Source organism: Ictidomys tridecemlineatus, chromosome 10 (genome assembly GCF_052094955.1).
Source record: "Ictidomys tridecemlineatus isolate mIctTri1 chromosome 10, mIctTri1.hap1, whole genome shotgun sequence".
Classification (NCBI taxonomy): Eukaryota; Metazoa; Chordata; class Mammalia; order Rodentia; family Sciuridae; genus Ictidomys; species Ictidomys tridecemlineatus.
This window is the reverse complement of record NC_135486.1, coordinates 94,128,376-94,139,779: the sequence shown is the minus strand read 5'-3', so window position 1 is coordinate 94,139,779 and position 11,404 is coordinate 94,128,376. Positions and strand designations below refer to the sequence as shown.

General features: G+C 45.0%; 1 long non-coding RNA gene across 1 annotated transcript; it reads right to left on the bottom strand.

Annotated features, from left to right (window-relative positions):
* Nucleotides 1–247: 247 nt before the first annotated feature.
* Nucleotides 248–5,017, bottom strand: LOC144367386 (uncharacterized). Its single transcript, XR_013426712.1, has 2 exons — nucleotides 4,288–5,017; nucleotides 248–2,118 (listed from the first exon to the last, which is right to left on the bottom strand). It is a non-coding gene; the product is annotated as an uncharacterized LOC144367386 (long non-coding RNA).
* Between the last annotated feature and the right edge of the window lie 6,387 nt (nucleotides 5,018–11,404).

The window sequence follows — 11,404 nt, the reverse complement described above, 5'->3', positions numbered from 1 at the left end:
AGCAGTTTCCCCTGCTCGGGGGGTGGGGGGAGGGGCTTTCTTTTCTTTTTTTTCATGCGCCCTTGCCCTGTGCTATGGAGATATGGGCTTCCATTTTCTTCACTCCCCCAGCAGGCAGTGGTCACTGGGCTATTTCGGTCACTTCCTTTGGATAGTTCCTTGAATTGTTCGGATGGTATTGTATGATTCACAGAGTTTGGCTTCCTCTCCCCTCTTTGGCAGCTGGGAAAATCAGGCTCCCTTTGAATTTTCCTTTGTTAACTGATGTATCCTGAGGCCAGGCCTGGCCAGGCAGGGCTGGGGGAGCTGGGGGAGCTCCCAGCAGCTCTTTCAGGTGCCTGAGGTGTTCTTTGATGGGATGGAGAAGGCCAGGCTACCAGGATGAGGGGTACTCACCTCCCCAAGGGTGTCCAGGTTTTTAAGGTCTCTGTGGGTGGGCCCCTATTCCAGATGATGGAAACATTGTCCAGAGAAACAGATTTTTGACACGGATGGTTTAAAAGGTGGAAGCTTAACGAAGCTCTTTGTTTTACAGAGAGACTTGAAACCAGACAGCCGCTGCATGACGTCATCATCCTTCACAGGGGCCACGATCCACCTAGGCCCAGGGGAGGTCACAAGGGCAGGACATACCTTCTGTGCTGGCAGTCAGTCCTCCTCTCAGCATCCTGAGCCTCCCGGGGCCTCCTCGCCAACTCCCCAGGATTTGCACACCTTCTGAGGAAATGGTCACGGAAATCAAAGGGGCTTTGGTTTTATGATGATGATTTGGATCAAGACATCCCGGGTGGCACTTCCTGCTGAGGCAGGAAATGAAGTCAGAGATGAGGGAGTGAAGACCGAGGGCTTCCTCCCAACCTACCACTTTGTCATATCTTAAGCACTTAGTACCTGCCCAGGGTACTGAGGGGAAGGGAGAGAGGTGGCCCACTGAGGGGAAGGGAGAGAGGTGGCCCACAGGAAGGGCTTATTCCCACTTAGAAGGAGGGGGAGAAAGGAGAGCCTCCAAAAGAGAGTGGCCATTTTACCTTGTTCCCGCCCCCTCCTGTCTGCCTTCCTGTCAGTGCTTTTGTTATTCCTGACACTGGGACTAAGAAGAGTGGCAAGTGTCATTTATTGAATAAGGCCTACTGTGTTTCTTGCCTCATCTATCTAGGACATTAATAGTATTCCCATTTTATACCTGGAGAGACTGAGTCTTGGAGGAAGCTTATTAATTTGCCCCAGGTCACAGAGCCAGAGTCTAAGCTTAGTTTTTATCTTGTCTCCAAGGGCTTTCCATCTCTCCACTCACCAATCCTGTCTCTCTGAATCCCAGGGTGGGGTGGGGTGAGCTGGCATTTCTGGGTCTTCGTCATGTCCTCTGAGAATGTTCTAGTAACACCATCGTCCCCCAACCTCTGAACTGGGCTCTGCTGAGCTAGAGATATGAAAGGAAGAACAGACCCTCACCTACCCCTAACCCCAGGGAATCACTAGGCCAGAAGGTTTCCCATGATAAACAACTTGCCATGTCCAGTAGGCTGAGAGGATTCATGTTGCACCCGACCCTACCCCTTCCGTAGCTCCACCTGCTCCCTGGCTCATGGTTTCCATATCTTACTCATGCCTGCATTCTTCTGAGGAAGCTCATCCTTTTGGGCAGATGATCCAGCCAGAGGGCAGCCTGATGTTCCATTTCCCTTTGGCCCTTGACTCTGAGCTCAGGACTCGAGCCTCGGTTTCATGCACTGGGGTCTGCAGGCAAGACTTGCTCTGCCCTTTGACCTGGCTTACTCGTCCAGGTCACCGCAGGGGAGGGAGCAGGCTGGATACAGGGTCACTTTCTTTGCTGCTTGTTTCTTGAGAGGAGACACCAACCAGACCTCAGCTCCACGTTCTTCTTCCCTTTCCTCCGTCCATGAGCTCCTCCTTGACCCAGCTGTGGTTCTTCCTCCTCATGGTGGCAGCACAAATCCAGCCACGGCATATCAGCTCTATTAATTGACCAGAGTTCATTAATAATCAAAGTGGGCAATTTCCAATGTAGAAGATGAGACAGAGAATGAGTCTTGGGCTGTATGTGGTCCATTTGGGACTTTGGGGAAACTGCTCACATCTGTACTTTGGTTTTCTTATCTGTACAATGGGGATAATAATAGAACTTACTTCATCCAGTTGCTTTGAGGAGTAAGTGAATTAACATATGTGAAGTGTTTAGAATAATGCTTGGCACAGCTTAACCTGTACCTAAGCATTTGCTGTTGGTATTATTCTACATAGCTTACTTCCTTTTCTGTGACATTTTGTGGTCACTAAGCAATGCACAGCCAGTCGCTGAGCCAAAATAAACTTACCCTGTCCCACTAGTTCCAACGACCCTGATAACCAATCAGATTCACAGAATGTCATGTGGCTCAATTAGCTGCAGCTAGTATGTAGATAACAAAATAAAAATATTTCTGAGCAAGTGCTCAGTAATAAAGAATGAGCAATATATGGTAAGTAAGTACTTAATTCTCTTAAGACAATGAATCAAGGGGAGCTTTGGTTTGCAAGGTCTCTTGTCTTTGTTGGACAGGCTGCAGACCCGCATGTAGCAAGGGAATTTCTAGAACCCTGGCCCTCTGCCATGGGATGTGTGCATAGTGGCTCTGAGCTCAGGAAAGACCTGGGTAGTCAGGCTGCCCACATTTCCCAGCACAAGCAGCCACCATGCTCTGGTTTACATAAGCCTGCCATTCAGATGCTGTTGGGGAGTTATCCAGAGACTTGAGTAAATAAATAGCTTCCCCACAGGGAGGACAAGCAGCCCCTGTCCTCTGCAGGGGAGGGAAAGAGTGACAGCCACCAGCACCTTCTCTCAGCCTGGGAAAAATTAAGAAAATCTTCACTATTAATTTGGAGGTTAATGTGTGCGCCCACACCAAGGCAGTGGTTCAGTCAAGTTGGCCTTGAAATTTCTGAGGGCCACCTGTCTCCTAGTTCTCAGTCTCATTGATGACAGTTACCACTGCTAGAGTGACATCTGGGAAGCTAAGGGCGGCTCTTTCCTGCTGGCAGATGGGTGTGTGCTATGCAGTCATCCAGGGAAGTTGGGGAATGGAGGGCTGGGGCTGCAGGGGTACCTTCCTTTCCATTCCCTCTCAGACTCATAGACAGGCCTCACTTGCTTTCTTTTGTCCACAGTAAAAATTGCCCAGAGGAAAGTTTAGTACCTGGAAGTGGGGTATCGCTATGGTTTAAATATCTTCTCCCAAACTTTATGTGTTAGAAGCCAACCACAAAGTCATATGTTAATGGTATTTGGAAATAGGGTTTTTGAAAGATAATTAATATTAGACATGAGGATGGGGCCTCCCTGATGGAATTAGTGGCTTTATAAGAGGAGGAAGAGAGACCTGAGCTAGCATGTTTTTTCTGTCTTGCCATATGCTTCAGCAAGAAGGTCCATGCCAGATGCCGAGCAGATACTAGTGCCATTCTCTGAAGACACCCAGCCTCCAGAACTGTAAGCCAAAAAGTCTTATCTGTATAAATGACCTGGTTTGGGGTACTTTATTATAGTAACAGAAAACAGACTAGGATAGGTATTTTTTTTTAAATGGACCTATGTATGAGCCCTTCAGATTTCCAAAATCAGTTACCTAATTAAAAAATATTTTCTTTGTGAAACAGTGACATGAAAGCAGAGGATACAGCTCAGTTGATAGAGCACTTGCCTAGTATGCACCAGGCCCTGGATTCAATCCTCAGTACTACAAACAAAAACAAAAACCAAACAACCCTCCCTGCAACAAAAAACAACAACAACAACAACAACAAAACATGGATATGGAATTTGTGATCCCTGGGATGAAGAAGGCCACTCTCTTCCATGATAGTTACTTCTCCCTAATGACACAAAAGTTATAACCAAATGTGTGTCACTCTCAGCAAAACTGAAGCAGAGCAAATCACCTTTTTTTTTTTTTCCCCATGACCACCTTTTTCCTTCCTGGTGCCCTGTTCCCAAATCAGTACTCAGGGTGTCTCATTTTCTTCCCATTAAGACCTTCTCTTGAGGAGAATCTGATGAACTAATTTCCCCAATGATGCCATTTACTGATAAAGTTGAAATGTTTTTCTCTCCAACATAAGGATATCTTAAGAGAGAAAGAAGAAAAGTGCAGGAAGGGCAGAATTTCAAGCATCAGAAAGCGAAGATAGGGTTTTCACACCACTCACACACACACACACACACACACACACACACACACACACACACCCCACTTCAACCCTGTAATAGCATCCAACATGCAGTTTTACCTTGCCCTCTGACAAGGATGGTGGTGGCTCTTTTCTGGGGAGGAGAAAAGATGGGAGAACATTGTAGAGATTCCTCTTGCACCCCTCTTCCCCAGTCCTTACTGAGTGCCTGGTGTACACCGGCATGGTCCTCTAAGCTTCCTTTTCTTGCATGCTAAGCCACAGAAGTATTCAACTTCTGTCTCACCCACAGCCTCTCCTCGGCACAAGGGTTGAATGGGGCTGATGTGAAGGGCAGCAAATTCCACCAGGAAACCTAGCATGAGTCTGTTCTGAGCCCTCATGGGGGCTCACAGATCCTGTGGGCCAGGCCCCCTCTCCAGTGTGCTACTCTCTGGGCAGATGACATTTCCAGCCTTGGCTAAGGTTTGACCTTGACTGAGTGCTGGGTGTTCCTCTGGTAATTCAGCCCACCTCCCCCGCACTGGAGCCCTGTGAGCTGCATTCTGGAGTCAGAGAGAAATCAGGCTGGTGTCAGATTCCACAGCCTTGGCGGTAGGACTGTATTATTTGCTCTGTTAAGGGACTCTCTTCTTAACTTCTGGGTGAGTCAAAACATTCCGTTTCTTCTTCCCTCTCCTTTGTCCAGCCCGGGCCAGAATTCCTGTCTGAATTCTTCTTCATTAATAGTGATGTGCTCCACACCCGGAAGTTCCTGAGAACTCATTTCAGTGGATAATGATTGTTTTTGCAGGAGGGACCTCAATGGTTTTTCCGTTTCTGTTTCCATAATATGTCCCGAAACCCACACTTCATTGAAAGCAGATGGTGAAAGCGTCCCTTGACGTGCAAGGGGAGACACAGGGCTGGGATGCTTCTGCTTTGTCTGCCTCTGGGCAGCCCTGGCACGGATGGGGGCCAGGGCACTAGCTGCGTCAGGGCTCTGAAGATGTGGGCAGGAAGCTGGACTCCTGGGACATTGCAAAGCAGAAATGACAGGCCTGGCGTAGGTAGAGCTTAAAAGGAAAGGAAGGAAAAAAAAAAAAACCAGTGGAAGAGATGAAATCGGGGCTCTCCAAGTCTCATTCCCATGTCCTGAGTCTTACAGTGTCAAATTCTTGGGAAAGTAGTGTGTACAAGGAGCGGCTCCTCCAGAGGAAATTGGTGCTAAAGCCTCAGCTATGGGGCCCTGGGCCTGACCCTTCTACTCCTCTGCCTCCATGACTATAATGAAAAGCATATTCTCTACCATCTTTCCCAGGAATATAAATTCGATTTCCAAAAAACTCTTGTCTCCAAAAAAGGCAAAGCGAGCTTGCTGCTTCTTGTGCTGTTGCCACCAGAACCTGGTGTGGGAAGCAGGAAACCTTGCCCAGAGTCCCAGGCCCTCGGGACAATTCTGAATTGTTCAAAGGTGCTATGCAGTTGCCCAATGAGTCCCTTAGCCCCAAACCTCCAGAATTCAGACCCAGAACTTATGTTGTAGACTCCTGGGTGATTACTGCCTGGCAGAAGCTAACCCTGTGGATATGCTGGTCACTCTGGACAGAGATGGCAAACACCTGGCTCCACTAGGCATGAAAGGACATGTACGGCCTCAGCCTTGACCTCAAACATCAGCGCAATTGCCACCCTTGGGCTGGAAGGCCAAATGGAGAGTGTGCACCATGAGGTCCTTTATCTATGTGCACCTGTTCTCGGGATTTTAGCTGAAGCCCTACTAGAAGTTGGGATGATTTTTCTAAGGCAGATATTCCTCAAAACTTCTTCTTTTTTTGAAATGAGGGTTTAGGGGTTAAGGTACCTCATGGAGAAAACACATCCTAAGGAAGAAGAAAGTCAAGCATAACAACTTTGACTCAATGACAAGGGCGAGGGGAGGGACATGGTGATGTCATCCATGGGGGGCATGACTTCCATCACTTTGCTCATGGTTCTTGGGAGCAGGGCCTGGTGTATGTGCAGTTCCATCAGCTGTACTCGGGCCCAGGTGGGTGGAATCTAACAGGAAGAGAGATGGTTTCCTCATCAAGGAGGCCAAGCAGTGACTGTCTGGCATCGAAGTACATCTCTACTGCATCAGCAGGGCCTGGTAGAGAACTCTAGAAAGTGGGAAGTACAGCTGATCAGTGGAGAGGGAGAAGTCAGCCTGGCCACATGTAGCAGAGAGGGACCAGCTGCAAGTCAGTTAAGAGGCAGTGACTGTGGACAGTTGGTGAAGAGCTTGTGAGAAACTAATCTATGTGATTGCTTAAAAAGGTATAGAAATCTTTTTTTTTTTTTTTTTAAAGAGAGAGTGAGAGAGGGGAGAGAGAGAGAGAGAGAATTTTTTTAATATTTATTTTTCAGTTCTCGGTGAACACAACATCTTTGTTGGTATGTGGTGCTGAGGATCCAACCCGGGCCGCACGCACGCCAGGCGAGCGCGCTACCGCTTGAGCCACATCCCCAGCCCCAAGGTATAGAAATCTTGACAAGGATAAACGAGTTTAGAGCCTCAAAGCCACCCAGGGCTGCATTAGTGGAGGATCTGTGCAGACATACGGCATCCCTAGTGTTGCCAATTCAGATCCTCTTGGATGGTATTTCCACAAAAGAAAGTATCTGTCATTCATCGAGTTTAATCTTCCTCTATTCAGGAAATCCAGTTTGAGGGCAAGAACTCCATCCTTCAGGGGGTGTTGGAATGGCTGAAAATCCATACACCAAATAGCACTGAGCTTCAGAGAAGAGAACTTGAAATGAAGTTGCTCAGGGCAGAAGGTGTTATTTGAGGGAAATGAAAGGCTGGGGAAGGATATTCAGCTGGAGGGCCAAAACCCACCCATGTTCTCAAAGGCTCAAAGACTGGGACAGCTCTTCTGTACCCTGGGCCTTTGATGGTCCCCTCCTCTTTATTTATTTATTTTTTAAAAATTCCCCCCACTATTGGAGATTGAAACCAGAATCCCCCTACCCCTGAGCCACACCTTCTCCTTTTTATTTTGAGTCAGTCTCAATATATTGCAGACGCTAACCTCAAACTTGTGATCCTCCTGCCTCAGTCTTCCTAGTTCCTGGAATTATAGGTGTGAACCACTGTGTCAGGATGTCCCCTCCTGTTCTGAAGGCCACCTCAATGTTTTTTGCTTGTCATTCAGATATGATTCGCCGTCCTGCCAGGCCTGATGAGCACTGCTGAGAATCCAAGGCACACGGCTGAGTGAAGAGGGTTACCTGGCTCATTAACTGATGTCTTTATTGAATGAAGACAGCTATAAACACCTGCCCAAGGTGTCCCAAGTCACTTTAGTGACTTATCCAGGGGTGAAACGAGAACAGCCTATTTTATATCATCGGCCTTCCTCTTGGCCTTGGTGAAGGCTGGACTGAGGGACAGGAGAGTTCAAATCAATATGTATCACTTCTGCAAGATAGGGAGAAGCCCTGCTGACCTTGAGCTTGTGACTTGTGGCATTGAGACTGCAGTTCTATGATAATTGTGCCTTTGTTCTCTTATCCAGTGTAGACTTGATTTTAGGCCCTGAAAATGTACAACTTTTCTCTCTATAGCAGTACTTATCATTGAGCTCATACTATATATAAGATGCTATGCACATGTTCATATATATTTAATATATACCAATTCTGTAGCAATTATATGAAATGGATTTGGTTACTTTTCCCTTTTTTTGACGACCAGGGAACAAGAGGAGGTAAAAACTAGTCTGAGTCTGATCTAATAAATGGCTTGGGCACGACTGACCTGGAACTATCTGGTCGCTCCACCATGTGCTGGTGTTGAAGGCTCAGAGAGCCAACAGGAACCCTGGACATGCCCCGTGATACTTTCCTGCCTCTGCCTGGACTGAGAGTCTTACATCCTTTCAGGCAGTTGGCTCCACAGAGTGATGAACAGAGTCCACCTCCCAGGAGCCTAACTGTACTCCCGTCTGATTCTCACACTCTGCTGTTTCCTTTGCCCATTCAGGATACACTGTTAGCATGGTTGGTTGGGCAAAAACTCCCTGGTGTGGTGGCCGAACTTGAGCCAAGCTAATGCTTCAGCCAGGGAAAGCACTGCTCATTTCCCTGATAAGAATGTGTGTGCAGGACAAAGTACCTGGCCAGGGGCCAGGATCTGTGGTCTTATCACAGTCTTTGATGACCTTGGGAAGGTGTTTACCATTCTGGACCTCAACTTCTCCTATAAAAATGAGGGATCAGGTTTACTAGCACCTGTCATCCCAGCTTCTCAGGAGGCCAAAGCAGGAGGAGCCCAGGAGTTCAAGGTCAGCCTGGGCAACACAGTGAAACCCCATCCCAAATAAACAAAAAAAAAAAAAAACAAAACACCTCCACAACAAACAATAACAACAACAACAAAAATAGAGGGGCTTGAAGTATACAATTGTTGTAATTTCTCCCGGCTTCAACTATTTGATGGTTTTATTGCAAAACTTCAGGACATTTCTATTCCTGCATTTTTTTGTTCCAGTGAACCTGGGAGGACCCAACAGAACAAAATTATTTTCTCAAACCTGGAATGTGAAGTAATAAATAGATCAAGGTTAGAATTTGTCTTTTCCATTAATCTTTGGTTCTTATAATCTTATTTATGCTGAATGAAACATAAATGTCTTCCTAGTAATTTTGATGGCAATTTTGTTAACTTAAATGAAGTGTAACAGATAATTAAGAAGTTAGTGTGAATAATATAAAAGCCCATGAGCACATCACCCAGCTTCAGAAATAAAGCATAGTACATAGACCTGAGGCTCTATATACCTTTCCCATAATTAATTTCCCACTCTTCTAAAGATTCACTATTGTGAATTTCTTAATTAATTTCTCTTGTTTATTTATTTTTGGCATTACTAGAGATGTAACCCAGGCCCTGGCACATGCAAGGTAAGTGCTCTACCACTGAACTACATCCCAGCACTCCTTGAATTTCATCTTCCTCAATTTTATACACTTCAGACTTTAGTACATGCACAGACACACAGAGCTGAATTTGAATATGACGTACCAACACAGAGCTGTGTTTATATATGACTTACTTTTATCAAATAGTGCATATCCTTTGCTACTTGCTTCCTTGCCACATTTTATTTGTGATTTTGAGTGTGTTGATTCATTTCCACTGCTGTAGGATCAACCAGAATTTCTTCCCAATTCTCCTCTTGGAAACTTTTAGGTTGCTATCTTTCTTTCTTTCTTTCTTTCTTTCTTTTTCAGGTGTCATACACCAGTTTGTTCTGAATGCTTCTGTATGTATTTCCTGAGGCACATGTGCAAACAGTTTTCTGGGAGCACATACTTAGGAGTAGTGGCTGGCCCAAACTTACAGAGATATTTCCAGTTTGCTTTCCAGAGAAGCTTACCACTTTGCCCCCCATCCTCCCTCCCCCCAGCAGTAGATGCTTCCATATCCTCCATAAGATTTGGTCTGCTGCTATCAGGCTTCTTATTCTAAAACAAGTTCAAAGGTTTTTGAATATGTAAAACTTCCAAATGCTTCCAAATTCAAAACCATAAGAAGGTAGAATGTGAGAATTCCTTGTCCCTGGTCTCCGGTTTTCAGTTCTGTGTTCTCAGTTCTTAAGGTGTCCTTCTCCTGTGTACATAGCCAGATACGTGTGTGTTTGGGGTGGGTGGGTGGGATATGTGGTCTTGTTTTTGTTTTTCTTTTTGTTTCTATTTCTCTATTCAATCACCATATCATAAACATTCTTTTCTGTCCCCTATCCTTTTACTGACAAAATTCCTTGAACTTTTGGTTTGCATCTCTGTTTTGGTTTTGGTGCCCTGCATATGTAAAGCACTTGCCCTTCCACTGAGCTAAAAGACCTTGGAAGTCATGCCACGTCAGTGCACACAGCTACCTCAGAGCCTCTTTGCTTTTAAATCATTCACTGCTACTTGACTCTTCCTTAAATTAAAAGAATAAATTTTTATGAGGTATATCATGCATAATAGAACAGAAAACATTTGTGTATAATTAGAAGAAAAATAGGCTGTGGAGAGTAGGAGAAGGATGAATGGGTAGAGGTTGATCAGTAGGTACTAACTAATCGATAGGAGAAAAAAGTCCTTGTGTTATATGGCACAGTAGGGTGATTATTTACAATGTAATGTACTATATATTTCAAAAACGCTAGAAGAATTTTTTTATGTGTCTGTGTTTTCATACATGTACTTAGGGTAATGATGCCCATCTCATTCCACCATCTTTCCTACGCCCCTACTCCCTCCTTTTCCCTCCCTCCCCTTTGCCCTATCTAAAGTTCCTCCATTCCTCCCATGAATCCCCAACCCCCATTATGGATTAGCATCCTCATATCAGAGAAAACATTTGGCATTTGGTTTTGGGGGATTGGCCTACTTCACTTAGCATGATAGTCTCCAACTCCATCCATTTATCTGAAAATGCCATGATTTTATTCTCTTTTAATGCTGAGTAGTATTCCATTGTGTAAATATACCACAGTTTCTTTATCTTTATTCATCTACTGAAGGGCATATAGGTTAGTTCCACAATGTAGCTACTGTGAATTGTGCTGCTATAAACATTGATATGGCTGTGTCCCTGTTGTAATGTGTTTTTAAGTCCTTTGGGTATAAACTGAGGAGTGGGATAGCTAGGTAAAATGGTGGTTCCATTCCAAGTTTTCCAAGGAATCTCCATACTGCTTTCCAGAGTGACTGTACCAATTTTCAGTCCCACCAACAATGTATGAGTGTGCCTTTCCCTCCACATCCTCGCCAACAGTTCTTATTGTTTGTTTTCTTAACAGCTGCCATTCTGACTTGAGTGAGAAATCTTAGAGTAGTTTTTATTTGCTAGAGATATTGAACATTTTGTCGTATATTTGTTGATTGATTATATATCATCTTCTGAGAAGTGTCTGTTCAGTTCCTTGGCCCATTTATTGATTGGGTTAATAATTAGGTTTCTCATTGTTTATTGTTGTTGTTGTTGTTTGTTTGTTGTTGTTTTGGTGTTAAGTTTTTTGAGTTCTTTATATATCCTAGGTGCTCTATCTGATGTGCGTGTGGTAAAAATTTACTCCTATTCTGCCCGCTCTCTCATCGCCTCACTGATTGTTTCTTCTGCTGGGAAGAAGCTTTTTAGTTTGAATCCATCCCATTTGTTGATTCTTGATTTTACTTCTTAAACTATAGGAGTCTTGTT